The sequence below is a fragment of the Schistocerca cancellata genome, chromosome 1, assembly GCF_023864275.1.
Source record: "Schistocerca cancellata isolate TAMUIC-IGC-003103 chromosome 1, iqSchCanc2.1, whole genome shotgun sequence".
In the NCBI taxonomy this organism is placed as follows: domain Eukaryota; kingdom Metazoa; phylum Arthropoda; class Insecta; order Orthoptera; family Acrididae; genus Schistocerca; species Schistocerca cancellata.
In genome coordinates, this window is record NC_064626.1 from 372,560,331 (window position 1) to 372,574,661 (window position 14,331).

General features: G+C 46.1%; 1 non-coding gene across 1 annotated transcript; it reads right to left on the reverse strand.

Annotated features, from left to right (window-relative positions):
• Positions 1–13,079: 13,079 nt before the first annotated feature.
• On the reverse strand, positions 13,080–13,154 carry Trnat-ugu (transfer RNA threonine (anticodon UGU)). Its single transcript has one exon. It is a non-coding gene; the product is annotated as a tRNA-Thr (tRNA).
• Between the last annotated feature and the right edge of the window lie 1,177 nt (positions 13,155–14,331).

Here is a 14,331-nt window from a genome sequence, read left to right on the forward strand (position 1 = left end):
AGTACTTAAAGTATGCACAAATGCAGTGATCAAAATGAAATGATTAGCGTACATTCGCATTCTCTTTACATCGTTCCTTTCTTGTTGCTCCCATGGCGATGGACTGTTTCTATCGCAATCAGTAAGCGTGAAAGGATGCTACCGTACAGAGAGAGGAATCTACATTTATACTTGGCAGAACTAATTACATACTGACACAATCGTCGGTATTACTTTCGTTTGCCAAAAGTTATAAATATTTCGATTTCGCAAAAGAAGCTCTGTATTTGGCCAAGATGTCGAAGAAGGTTCCTTACGTACTGGTTGTATCGAATAAGATTTGGAGACCGCAGTTTGAAAGCGTACAGAAGAAGTACGAGGAAGGGCGTCCCTTACCCGAGGGATCGCTACTCAAGCTTACCTGGCGAAGGGGCAAGTGTGGCAAATGTCCGGCATTTGGTAAAACGTGTCTCCTTATTTTTGATTTGAAGTCGTAATGACAAGATTTAAAGAGTGGTCTGTTGTTTAACAGCAAGGAGTCGAGCGGTGTGGCAGAGTGCCGTGTTCATCGGCCACGACTGTCCCGCACAGCCGGGGTATCGGAGGTCGAGTTCTGGCACGGGGCGCACATAACTCAGGGTCCGGCCCTTGTGCGGCTGTCGGGCCGGGGGCTGCCCAGCCACGTGGGTGGTCCACCAGCTCATGGCGCGCATATAACACCGATTCGCCCCGGTGGCGAACACATTCGGGAACGGACACGGTACTGAATGTGAAGTATCGATACTTGTTTCACGATTATTATCGTAGGAAAGCTACACTACTCATAAAAATATCGGAATAAAACTGTCGATATCATGAGATACCGATTCTTACCTTTGATAAAAGTATTTACAGATAATTATTCCGTCCGATCAGATTTGTCGCGGCCGATCACTTTGCTGAGATATGATTTCCTAGGATAGCTTTTTAATACCGTATCTTTTGGAACTCCATTATATCAAAGCTGCATTTTTTTTTTACATGCACCAGTCTTGTGTCTAATGTGAATCACCCACAAGGGACGGTCGAATATCATGTCAGCGTAAGTTCGGTCACGTACACAGCATTTGTCAGAGTTGCAGCACGCTGTGACAGGTAGAATGGCAACCAGAGTGTTTTCAGTCAAAGCCTCATTTAATGTGACTCAGATTTCACCGATGGCCTACCTTAACAAGAAATATTATAATATTTCAGCACGTCACATGACAGAATTTACTGAATACTTCTGTATCTTAAAGCAAGTGTTCTACGTGTCCTCATCGCATTTGGATGCAATACTGCTATCGTCTCTGTAATATATTCTTCCACACGCACCCAAATTGTCTGCTGAATTTTGAAAGAGACTGTAAAATTCGCTGTTCTCGTTCTCTGAGACGTGAATAGCAACGCTGTACACTTGCCACCTCCAACAGAAAATTAAAGAGGATTGACGTGATTTTGTAGGACAAGTTACGCTGCCTGCTCAGTGCGTCAGTCCTGGATTATGGTTCAAATGGCTCTGACCACTATGGGACTTAACATCTGAGGTCATCAGTCCCCTAGAACTTAGAACTACTTAAACCTAAGTAACCTAAGGACGTAACACAAATCCATGCCCGAGGCAGGATTCGAACCTGCGACTGTAGCGGTCGCGCCGTTCCAGACTGAAGCGCCTAGAACCGCTCGGCCATTCCGGCCGGCAATCCTGGACGATCTCGCACCTTAGAGTTCGTCTAACAACATCAATCAAATGTGACAGTGTCCCATCTTTCATGTACCACATTCATTAAGCGTGGCCCAAAGTGAAATATGAGACTAATCGAAAAGTTTACATTTAAAAAACATTTGTAGCATACTAACTTGGACAGTACATCATACTGCAGTCAGCGCTGATTCGTAAGCAGAGCAGACACATTTGATTATCTCGCAAACGTCGAGTTATCGGGCCCACGGTTAGTGGAACGTCTTGTTTACTTATGTTATCCTACTCTTTCAGTTGTGTCGGTTTTCGCTATTAATTATGACAAACTATGTACGTACAAAAGAGCTGGCAAAATTGATTAGTATACAGTCAACAGCTGTCGGAGAATAACTGGTGTGTAATATACGTCTCTTCACCCTCCGTTGTTCTCTTTATCGAGTGTGGCCAGAAAGCACTCCATGAATCGAGAGATCAATAGAGCGAAAAAGTGGATATATGCAGACTAAAGCGACAAATGAGAATTGTATCAAGCCAGGATTCGAACCTAGTAATCCTGCAACCTAGGCAGGCATAGTGGCTTTGCATAACTACACAGACTACGCATATACGCTTCCCTCTTCAATTCAAATTACCTACCATTCACGCCTCAGCCCAAATGATATTCCAGCAAAATACAAAAAGCATAGCCGAGGCTCTCCAGCTCATTGAGGAGGGAGGCGTGTTGGTGTAGATCGAACAGTTGTGCAAAGCCACTGTGCCAGGGTGTGGTAGTGATTGACGCATCTGCCTAGGCTGCAGGAGACCTGGGTTCGAAACCCGAACTTGGTAAACATTTTTATTCGTTGCTTCAGTCTACATACATAAATCGATGATATTTGCGACTTGATAAGGTCTCAGGAATCATACAGTTTCATTTGATCAAAATAATGGCGTCAAGCTTCAGGGAGAGACTGTGGGTATACCGTGACTTGAAGATGCTACAGATGACTTAGCAGAAAACAAAACAGAAAACATTCTTGCTGCCCAGTCTTGCTACTGTCGTGGGGAACAATTTAATGTCTTGTTTATCAACCCCAGCGACGATGCAGCACTAAAATTACGGATATAGACAATCGTAGGATATCATCATGGTTGTTGTCTGTTACTCATTACTTCCATCTGTAGCCGCAGTTCGTCACCCCGTAGCGCAGGGCGTCGCGAATTCGCGTCATACTAGTGCGACTATAGTACGTGTAAGGTTAAATGTTTTCTAGCGCCAATGGTGGTAGATGCAGATTCTACGGGAACCACCAACGCTTCTGACTTGTGCTGCCATGTCGGGTACTTCTAGAGTGGCATAATTTTTTATTTTTTCGTTCCGTGAAGGAATTTATTCAGGCATTAAGGGGTTAATGCCTACGGGAACAGTCGCCGTAACTCCTTATCGTGCTGTTTTGGAATATCGCCTTTGGAAGCAGGAGAAGCGTTTACACGGACGTTTCTCCACTGCAAGAGAACATCTCCCTGACGATGTGCGAACGGCTACATTGTGGGCCGGAAGATGTTTTTTGGATGTGCCCTGAACTGTGTGAGCCGGCCAGTGTGGCCGAGCGGTTCTAGGCGCTTCAGTCTGGAACCGCGCGACCGCTACGGTCGCAGGTTCGAATCCTGCCTCGGGCAAGGATGTTGTGATATCCTTAGGTTAGTTAGGTTCAAGTAGTTCTAAGTTCTAGTGGACTGATGACCTCAGATGTTAAGTCCCATAGTGCTCAGAGCCATTTTTGAAAAATTTGGAATGGGATTTAAAATCCATGCAGAGGAAATAAAAACTTGGGGGTCTACCGATGACATTACAATTCTGTCGGAGACAGTAAAGGACCTGGAAAACCAGTTTAACGGAGTGGACAGTGTCCTGAAATGAGGATATAAGATGAACGTCAACGAAAGCAAAACAAGGATAATGGAACGTAGTCGAATTAAATCAGGTGATGCTGAGGGAATTAGATTAGGAAATGAGACACTTAAAGTAGTAAATGAATTTTGCTATTTGGGGAGCAAAATAACTGATGATGGTCGAAGTAGAGAGAATATAAAATGTAGACTGGCAATGACAAGGAAAGCGTTTCTGAAGAAGAGAAATTTTTTAACATTGAGTATATATTTAAATGTCAGGAAGTCGTTTCTGAAAGTATTTGTATGGAGTGTGGCCTTGTATGTAACTGAAATGTGGACGATAAATAGTTTGGACAAGGAGAAAATAGAAGCTTTCGAAATTTGGTGCTACAGAATAATGCTGAAGATTAGATGGATAGATCACGTAACTAATGAGGAGGTACTGAATAGATTGGGGAGAAGAGGAATTTGTAGCACAACTTGACTAGAAGAAGGGATCGGTTGGTAGGACATGTTCTGAGGCATCAAAGGATGAGAAATTTAGTATTGGCGGGCAACGTGGAGGATAAAAATCGTAGGGGGAGACAGAGAGACGAATACACTAAGCAGATTCAGAAGGATGTAGGTTACAGTAGTTACTTGGAGACGAAGAAGATTGCACAGGATACTTTAGCATGGAGAGCTGCATGAAACCAGTCTCTGGACTGAAGACCGCAGCAACAACAGTGTTTTACCTTGCCAGGCTAGGAGCTTCACATTATTAGTATTTGTACTTTTTATGTGGATTTTAAGTATGGATGTAATTCCACGTATAGTATCTCAGTACATGTTTTATTGTCAGAAACTCGTTTTGTCATGTGGAGTAATTTTAATTAATTACTATGCATACCACATTGATTAATCACGTAGCCTAGCTGTAGTGCCCTCTGCCAGCGTCATTTTCTTTGTATAAATACCAGACTCATTCTGATCATCACCAGCACTTGTTGAAATATACGTATCACAACTGTGAACTGTAAAAAAATGAGATATGCATATCTCAACAGTGAACTGTAAACGAATGATGTATAATATTTTGCAACAGTTATTCATTCACAATTGTAAATATTTTGTACCGAAAGTTTCTCTGAATGTTAATATGTAACAACAATATTACGGTAAGAAAATAAAATAACCCACTGGAGATAGCACAAAAAGTGCTGAAACGTGTCTGGGTAAAACGAAACTGAAAAGGTGTCTTGCGTAAGGCGGAATCCCTCGTCCTACAGTGGTGAATAAATATTCGAGTAACATAATTATGAGATAGTGCAGGCAGAAACGATAGTTACACCGGTATAATACTGGTCCTAGATAAATAACTCTTTCTTTTCTTTTGCTTGTACCGTTTTTCCCGTGGATACACAGGGTCGGCATGGTTAATCGGATGTGGCAATGTTAGTTGAAGGGGTGGCCGGATTCCCTTCCTGCCGCCACCTTGTACCCCCCATGAAGGTATTAGTGTACCCAAACTGTCTGCGACTAGTGTAATCCATGGAATAATGCGAAAGTGTTCAGATGTCTGCGGGCCGTGTTACTGAGGCGGTACGTGGGGACCAGCCCAGTATTCACCTAAGGGGATGTGGAAAACCGCCAAAAAACAACATCCAGGCTGGCCGGCACGCGGGCCCTCGTCGTTAATCCGCCGGGCGGATGCGACCCGGGGCCGGTGCGCCTACCCGAGTCCAGGAAGCAGCGTATTAGCGCGCTTTTTTTTTTTTTAAATCTCATTTTGTTCGTTTTATCTGCTCGGGGCGGACGTCGGAAGACACCCGTTTCAGTTCGTTGTTGATTCATTAACTCAGTTTTTTTTTTTTTTTTTTTTTTAAGACGCTGACCTGGCGGGTTCCTAGATGAACAATCTATTTCTAAGTAAACGAAAGTAACAAGACGGGAAAAAGAGAGAACGGAGAAACATAGCCAGAGAGTGCGGGATTACTGGGCAAACATCAAATCCCTCTCCAGGCTGAAAAGTTGAATATCGTGGTCCTTTGCTGGCCCATTCGAAAGAAAGAAGAAAAGTGCTGGAGCGCACAGAATTTGCAGAGATACGACTTGAATTAATGATACGTTTGCTTCAGACACGATGCCCAGTTCCGTTACAAGCGGTAGTCGACAAGAAGCTAGTCGTCCCGCCTACGGTGGTTAATGTCGATTACGCAACAGCCGACTCGACAGTTCCGATTACTGAATGCAGTGTCGTGTCGTCACAAGTTGCGTTTTACGGGATATTACTTCTAGAATTACGCTCAAAACTATAACTGTAAGAAGCGTTTTTTATCACCGCTTAACCTGGGACACTAATTACGTATGCCAGAAAGCCAGAGGACAGAAACGCCCAAACCCACTGCTTCTGACAGCTGTAGGATCGAGCCAGCGTATTCTCTACTCGTTCGGGAGCCTTGTTCGTTAGTAATGCCCGACCCTCCAGACTCGGCCACGGCGACCTGAACTTTTACAAAGGGCCGTGCTTCCTCGGAGTGGCGTCCTACTTGCCGCGCCGGGCGTAAATAATGAGTTTAGGACAGGCGTTAGAGCAGTGGCGGCGGCCGGCGTGTCCAGATAAAGCGACTTGTTTACGTCTGGCGCCGAGCCCTGGGCGGTGTCGCGTGGCCTGTGTGCGATGTGGTCGGGCTGCTTTCTCACTGGCTGACCCACATCGCCCCGGTCGCGATGGTAACGCGCCCACTCGGCGCGGACTCTCTTTACGAGCGCCGTCGCTAAGCACAGCGCAGCACGCGGGCACTCGCGGCTGGATCGGCCGCGTGACGGCTTTACGGTGGCGTTCACCTTCGGAGCGCCGGCGCTGTCCGGCTGTGTAGGCCAGGCCCGTTTGTCTTGTCACGGCTGTCAGTGTGTGAGGGGTGCCGGGACGCGTGTAGCAGCGCTGCGGACAAGACTCGGACTGCGCTCGCCGAAGACAGGGTTACGATGTTCCGGAGCGGGCGGCCGCTTGCTTGTCGCCGCGCGTTAGCGTCAGGGACAGGGGGAGGCCGAAGGACGGAGGCTGCGGTCCTGCTTCGACTTTCTCTTACTTTTATCACCTCCCTCACTACAGGGCGAATGCTACTCGTCACCTAGCGCTTCGTTTCCTCGACTCTAACGCGGTAAATAGCTTAGTACAGGGTGGTTATAATTAAACTTTTGCTTCTTGAGCCAGTGTAGAATAAAAACTATTTGTTCTTTAGGTAGCCACCTTTATGGGAAAGATGTTCAGACTGTTCATTACAGGATGTGCGTTCTTAGTAGTGTTAGTGACATGAAATCGCAATGAATTACAAATATCAGCTGCGTACGGCACGTTGAAAGAAATCAACGGAGAGAGCTGAAAATGTGTTTCCGACCCGGATTCGAACCCCGCAGCTCCTGCTGACTAGGCAGACGCTCTAACTCCCTTTTTCTCGTGGAACAGGAAAGCAGGGTAAACAAACGACCTTTATTCGTATAATTGTGCTGTCTAAGGGATAAGAAGGTATCGAGACAGCAAAAACAATTTTGAAACCATAAAATCAACATAAAGACCGCCTTTTTTTTTTACATGAATAAAGTAAATGACAATCCTTGTCATGGACGGGAATGAAAACGAAGTTATCGTCTGCATCACAATCCCCGCAGCATGCGGTGTCGCATCGTGAATCTGGCATCTAGCCATATAATCTTCACCATACCTGCCATTGTGGGCGGCATGTATTTATTGTGCGTCGACCATTCGAAGGACCATTATCTGAGACGGTTTCGGTGTTTACCATCGCCTTTTTTTGACACGTTAACATAATCCAGACATATCTGGCGACAACAGGTTGTCTTCTCAGTGTGCAATATGCCAATATACTGGAACCGTGCAGTAGTGTCTCTAGTCGTTGTGCTGCAAAGAGTCTTCTCTTTTCAGGGACACCGCAGCTGTCGGGCGGTTGTGAAAACACTTCCTAAAGGATTGGGAAAGTAAGTCCTGTATTTTGTATGAGTCTGTATGAGCTCGCGTTGTTCTTGTAAGGATATCTTAATCCATCATGGACTTAATGTCGTACGAAAACAAATATTTCGTCGCATGTCCAGCGATCCAATTGATCGCATACGTCTTTTGTTTGGGAAGAAAGTCTTGTCCGCTAGAAAAAGTACATCCGATGTGATTTCTGTGTAGTTAGTGCGCCAAAGGAAGGCCAGTATTCGACGCGTCAGCATCCAGACGTCCCTCGCCGTGCCACACACTAAACCATATTCTTCCGTTGCTAACAGTCCACAGTTCGTGCAAAGAAGACAATCTACCATATTAATTGTATGTAATCGACCCCTGGTCACAAGTTTACGGTTTATAAGAATATACCATATCGATCTCGCTGCTGTTGACAGTAATGTGCTTCTAAGTTCTCGTTGGGTATTTGAATTCCATTATGTTGCGGCCATGGTGATCCATCAAGCACCAATAGATCTCCCGCGTCGTGGGTATTCTCATCGAAGGTACTTTCAGACGAACATAACTATAATCAGTAAGAAATGAGGCAATGTGTGCAAGAGGAGGCGAAATGTTGCCCACCGCTACTGGGGGTTCGTACGAAGGCGGAACAAGTACTCCTATCAGAGCTGATGTTATAGTATGCTTTCGTTGTTGCCAATTTCGTATCATCGCTCGCATGTAAAGCGCCAGAGCTTTGTTTCGCACGTTCGTGTGGTTGAGGCTAACCCCTGAGCCACCGAGGACGCAAGAATTAGCGCTGCTGCTCTGACTTATCCCAAGCACCCCCCCCTCCCCCCTAGCCCCCCCCCCAACAGCAGACCCACATTCTCAATTCAACAAACATTCTCAATTCAACACATATTGGGCATGCACACATACGCTCCAACTCAGGCGGTAATACATTGCCACGAGCATTGAGTTAGTCTCCTTTCGTACTGTGAGGAGTCAGTACAGAATATGGGTCTGCTGAAGGGTATGCTTGTGATATGTCCGCGCAGCTGCGCTGATTCCTGTCCCCTCCGTGGCTCAGGGGTTAGAGCGCCTGCCTAGAAAGCAGAAAATCGCGGGTTTAATCCCAGTCGGGCACACATTTTCAACTCTCCCCGTCGATTTCTGTCAACGTCCCGTACACAGCTGATGTTTGTAATTCGCTGCAACTTCGTTCTTCACGGCTGCCGCGATCCACCATGGTGTCTTTTCTTTCGGACATGTGGGGCGAAAGAACAGGTACCATACACATATATTAGTGTCATGACTTGCCGTTACTGGTACGGCGACGTAGGGTTCAAACACAAGTGTCAGTGTGCGTTACAGTTGCAGGCATTTATTTTGTATATTTATTTATTCCATCCACTGGAACCTGTTACTCGTAATTTAAACACAGCCTATATTGATTCTTAGAGAAAGTATGCAATTTACATTAATACTTAATACTGTCCGACACAATGCTATCTCGCTTCACCGTAACTATTTCTACTATTAATAACAAAAATAATAATAGTAGTGGTGGTAGTAGTACTAGTATCAGTATCATAAGTAGTAGCAGCAGCAGCAGCAGTGATAATGATAATAATAATAATTTTATAACACTATTTTTACTATGAATAAATACTACACCTATTGCCAAATCCATATCTACCTCTGCTATAGTAACTTCAGTTTTTGTCTGTCGTTCTATGCGCTCAGTCCGGAGCCGCGCGACTGCTACGGTCGCAGGTTCGAATCCTGCCTCGGGCATGGATGTGTGTGATGTCCTTAGGTTAGTTAGGTTTAAGTAGTTCTAAGTTCTAGGGGACTGATGACCATAGATGTTAAGTCACATAGTGCTCAGAGCCATTTTAACCATTTTTGTCTGTCACATTCCAGAATGCACTCACTTCCTGGCCTGTGGGTATGCCCTGTCGCTTGCTTGGGCGCTTGGAGGGCTCTGTGGTTGCATCTGCGTCTTCCAATGTTTGGTGGTTCTCTGGTTGCAGCGGAGAATTCTCCTGTTTCGAGAGAGCATCGTTGTTCCCAGGTCACACCTGTTCTGGTTCCTTCGGTGGCGAGAGACGGCCGACGGCGGCGTTTCTCTCTTGTGTTGTTACGATGGCTGCGCTTACGGTGTTGGCAGCTCCTCTGTCGCAGCTGTTGACCCCAGCTGCCGTCATTGTGTTGCTTCTCGATCTTCTGTCGAAACCTCTCGTAGTGCAGTACACTGGGTTTAGTTGGTAAGGTAACGAGCTACTCAAGCCTTTCTTGAAATAGCGTCAGTAGTGTTGTCCCAGATGGGTCATTTCGATTCCAAACGCAGTATCTCGACGTCGAGTCTTCCATTCCGACTCAGTAACTGGCGATCAGTGTCGGCTACATCGGCATACAGCGGACATCCCCAGATAGTATTTTCTGGCATATCTTCTTCGCCACAGGTACACTCGGAGGTTCATCTTCTACCAGTTCGATGTTAGTAGATGGCGTAGAGCCCATGACCAGTCAGAAAGATTGTCAGCCCTCTGTAGGCATTCGGGTGCTTCATTGCCAGCGTCCCTTTTACATTTGGCAAAAAACCATACGTGCGCCCCGCTGTTTGGGCATCATCCCATCGTTTCTGCCATAGGTGGAGATTCTGATTTTGAATTTGCTGTTTGCTTTCGGCCTGTATTCCTGCAGACAGTCAACATGGGTCTGCGTTAGGTGAGCAGAGCTTCACATGTAAAGCTGTTTTATCAAAAAAAAAAAAACAGCAATAGTGCCGCTGCTCTTCGCAAATATCGACACAGTAGAGGGATACTGAGAGGTCCTCTTTCTGCACCGAGACTGAAGACGATGATTCGAAAATTCGAACTACCTGACGATTTCGGGGTTGCTCCTGGGAGAGACCGATGGGCAATTTTGCCACAAATCGTTGAAGTAGTTACTGTTACCATGGCTATAATAATGTCGGGTGACGAGGGCCTCCCGTCGGGTAGACCGCCCGCCTGGTGCAAGTCTTTCGATTTGACGCCACTTCGGCGACTTGCGCATCGATGGGGATGAAATGATGATGATTAGGACAACATAACACCAAGTCCCTGAGCGGAGAAAATCTGCGACCCAGCCGGGAATCGAACCGGGCCCTTAGGATTGACAGTCTGTCGCGCTGACAACTCAGCTACCGGGGGCGGACCATGTTACCATGGTGATAATGTTGAACGCCATGTGCGATCTACATGCCGTGCACAAGCTTTATCGCGACACCTCAACATTCCGTGGTGCACGGTTCAAAGAGTGCTGCGATCAACTGTGAAGTGGTATCTGTACAGATCTCCAGGCTGCCGTGGATGCAGATGGTCGTCACATCGAACAATGTTTGCAACCTGGAGCGTAAACATACCACGGAATTAACAAATGTTACCCTCATATGTGAAAATTAAAAACGGGTTTCTGTCATCGGTTTATTCGTTATTTCTCTTCCGCAAGCCTTTACGAAAACTTCCACAAAGTTTCGTTGTTCTACGAGCACTCACTTTTCACGGAGGCCCTTACAAACAGCTACTTCAGTCCGGAGCCGCGCTTCTGCTACAGTCGCAGGTTCGAATCCAGCCTCGGGCATGGATGTGTGTATTGCCCTCAGGTTAGTTAGGTTTAAGTAGTTCTAAGTCTATGGGACTCATGACCTTAGATGTTAAGTCATATAGTGCTTAGAGCCATTAAAACCTGACAAATAGTGAAAGTTTAATTATAACCCCTCTGTATCAGGGGCGATCAAAAAGTTTCTGTTCGAATACCCGACAGTCGAGAATCGGTATGCCAGTCAAGCAGAACCGCCGTGAACAATGCGGCAGTCATCTCCACGACGCACCAGGTTGAAGATGTTCGAAGAGATTTCGGAATTGCAGCCTGTCATCGTAAACTGCACTCCGCGATATTCGACTGGCCACCTGCCAGTCATCTTTAGGTGAGCCATCGAAGACTGGCGAAGACGTTCTCCGTTCCGACTTACGTAGCGCGCTGAGAGTATTGCCGAGCATGCGTTTCGCGGTGACAGAAGGACCACACCGCCCAGCGACAGCGCTCTCGCTGATGTAACTGCAAAGATCATCAGTCTTCGGCGTTGTCACTCGCCGCAGTCATAGGGTATTCTGGCGTCTTGGTCTGGAGCAAATCTCGGGGATGACGGGATTCCACGCATTATTCAGCTCGTTGCCGCTGTCACGATTAATTACATTTGCCACGATGCACATTTCAATGGGTTCTTCTATAATGGAGTCCCAAAAAAGATGTTGCTGCGGCCAAAATTAATGTTTTATCATATGCCATTGAATGTCCGTTGGAGATATAATATTCCGCGATTGCAGACTTGTTGGAGTGCAGAGGCCGTGTGCAACGTTTATCTTTTGTCCAACGTCCTTCCACTGTGCATCTCATTTGTCCTGAGTAGGTCATACGACATTAGCAAGGTATTTTGTAAATTCCCGCCTTCCGCAACAACAAATTGTCCTTCACTGATCCCAGCAGGTCAGAAATCTTAGGTGGTGGGCAGAAAATCAGTTTCACGTGAAAATACTAAGGACTGTTGCTATTTTGAGGGAAATATTAACAGCGAATGGAAGAAAAACCAGGCACTGTTCTGCCGCGTTCTCCTCTTTATCCACTTCCCGGTTCTTGGTTTTAGCTGAGAATTCTCTGTTATTTGCCAAGTAGAGTCTCCATTGTCTCTGAACACGGTCTCCAAATGTCCAAGCTTTTTAGGAAAACTACCTCCATCCGACACTGCATGGGCTCTGTGTACAAGGGTTTTATGCACACTCATTGTTTGGAATGGGTGATGGCAACTTGAAGAGTGTAAGTACAAATCAGTGTGACTGGCTCAAACGGCTCTGAGCACTATGGGACTTAACATCTGAGGTCATCAGTCCCCTAAAACTTAGAACTACGTAAACCTAACTAACCTAAGGACATCACAGCCATCCATGCCCGAGGCAGGATTCGAACCTGCGACCGTAGCGGTCGCGCGGTTCCAGACTGAAGCGCCTAGAACCGCTCGGCCACACTGGCCGGCCAGTGGGACTGGGCTTACGATAAACAGAACGTCGCAGAGAGCCCGTACCTTTGTAAAAAGAGGTACCTCTTTTCCTGCTGCGTGAAGAAGTCCGTAGCTGCATGCTCCATATCCTCGTCTAACAGCAATGTTCGACGCTTCGAGGCTTTTTTTAAGGGACCAAATGAGTGATCATCGCACTGGGTGAGATCCGGCCTATAGGGTGTTTGCTCGAGTGTGTCTCACATGAGTTGGCGTAAGTTCTGCGTTACGACTTCTGCAATATAGGGACGTGTATTATCATGAAGCAGCATGGAATTTCGCGCGTCATTCGACAACGGCGGTTTTGGACAGACATGTTGGCCCAAACACTTTTTTCATACTCCGATAGATGTCTACTGATGTTTGTTATTCGGCAGCCAAGAAAAGAATAACAGCATGCTGAAATAATAATTAAATCTATACCTTAAGCTGTCGACAGGCGTTTATATACATCAACGGGGACAGTTGAAAATATGTGCCCCGACCGGGACTCGAACCCGGGATCTCCTACTTACATGGCAGACGCTCTATCCATCTGAGCCATCGAGGGCACAGAGGATAGTGTGACTGCAGTGATTTATCTCTTGCACGCTTCCCGTGAGACCCACATTCCCAGCTTAATGTCCACACACTACATATGTAGTGCTCCTACCCACTACACTCATTACTCGCGGCATACAATCTTACCGAGTCCCGTAAGAGTTCGGGCAATGCGTGTTCATCCAGCACAGAAGAAGGAGGTCAATGGCTGGTTAGCCTGAACTATATGGTGATGATATCTGTTCTTTCGGACATGTCCGAAAGAACAGATACCATCTCCATAACAGCATGTTGGTCCTGCTTGGACGCATTTGGCAATAACGTCGCCATCGTTCACCTTTCACGTTTACCGCACGCAAGTTGAGAAGACCCGTATGTCACACTGATCCGTTGCCTATACGCTGCAGAAGTGCCCTAATAAGGAAACTGTTTGATCGTCCCTTTTAATTAAGATACTGGATTCGCTAGTGTGACCAGTTCTACATATTTGGAGTCAAGTAGGTATGAGAACAGACATGAAATGAATTCATATATGCGCTGTTAGGATCGTAACAGGTATGTATGGCCCATTTTCAGGGTATCACGTCTGTTGCTAGTAGCGTGATAAATTATTCTCGTCGTTAGACCTGCTTAGTGAACTTGCTTAACGTCGCTAGGGCAAAACAGAATTTGAATCACCTTGAAGCGCATTTCTGGACCCTTCCTCTCGCAGATTAAATGTGATTTCAAGTCAACGCTGTCCCTGTTAAAACAGCAATGTAATAGAATCACGACCACACTGGGTTTCCGTCTGAGTCGTCGGTCGTTTTAGCTAACGACGCGCGGGCTGTCGTCTGCGTTTTACTTTTTCTCCGTCGTAGCGACATGGCGAAGGCCATTCAATTTTTAGTCCTGGACCTCCGTTTCTCTATGGTGTATTTTATAGCCCGTTTTCCACGTCCCTGTTTTTAACGGTCTTCTCTTATGTCGATTGGGGTTGATGTGTAGTCGTCTTTTAACTCCTCTCTGTCTTCGTGTTTTTTTTTTTTTTTTTTTGCTCGCTGAAACATAACAAACAAATGCCCTCACTGGCAGTTGCTCCTGAAATTCCATTACAGCCCACATGTATTTATTGTTGGCAGCTGTTACGTACTTACGACCGTGTCGTTCACAATTCACTGGCATATAAATTACTATCCAGACCTGTGT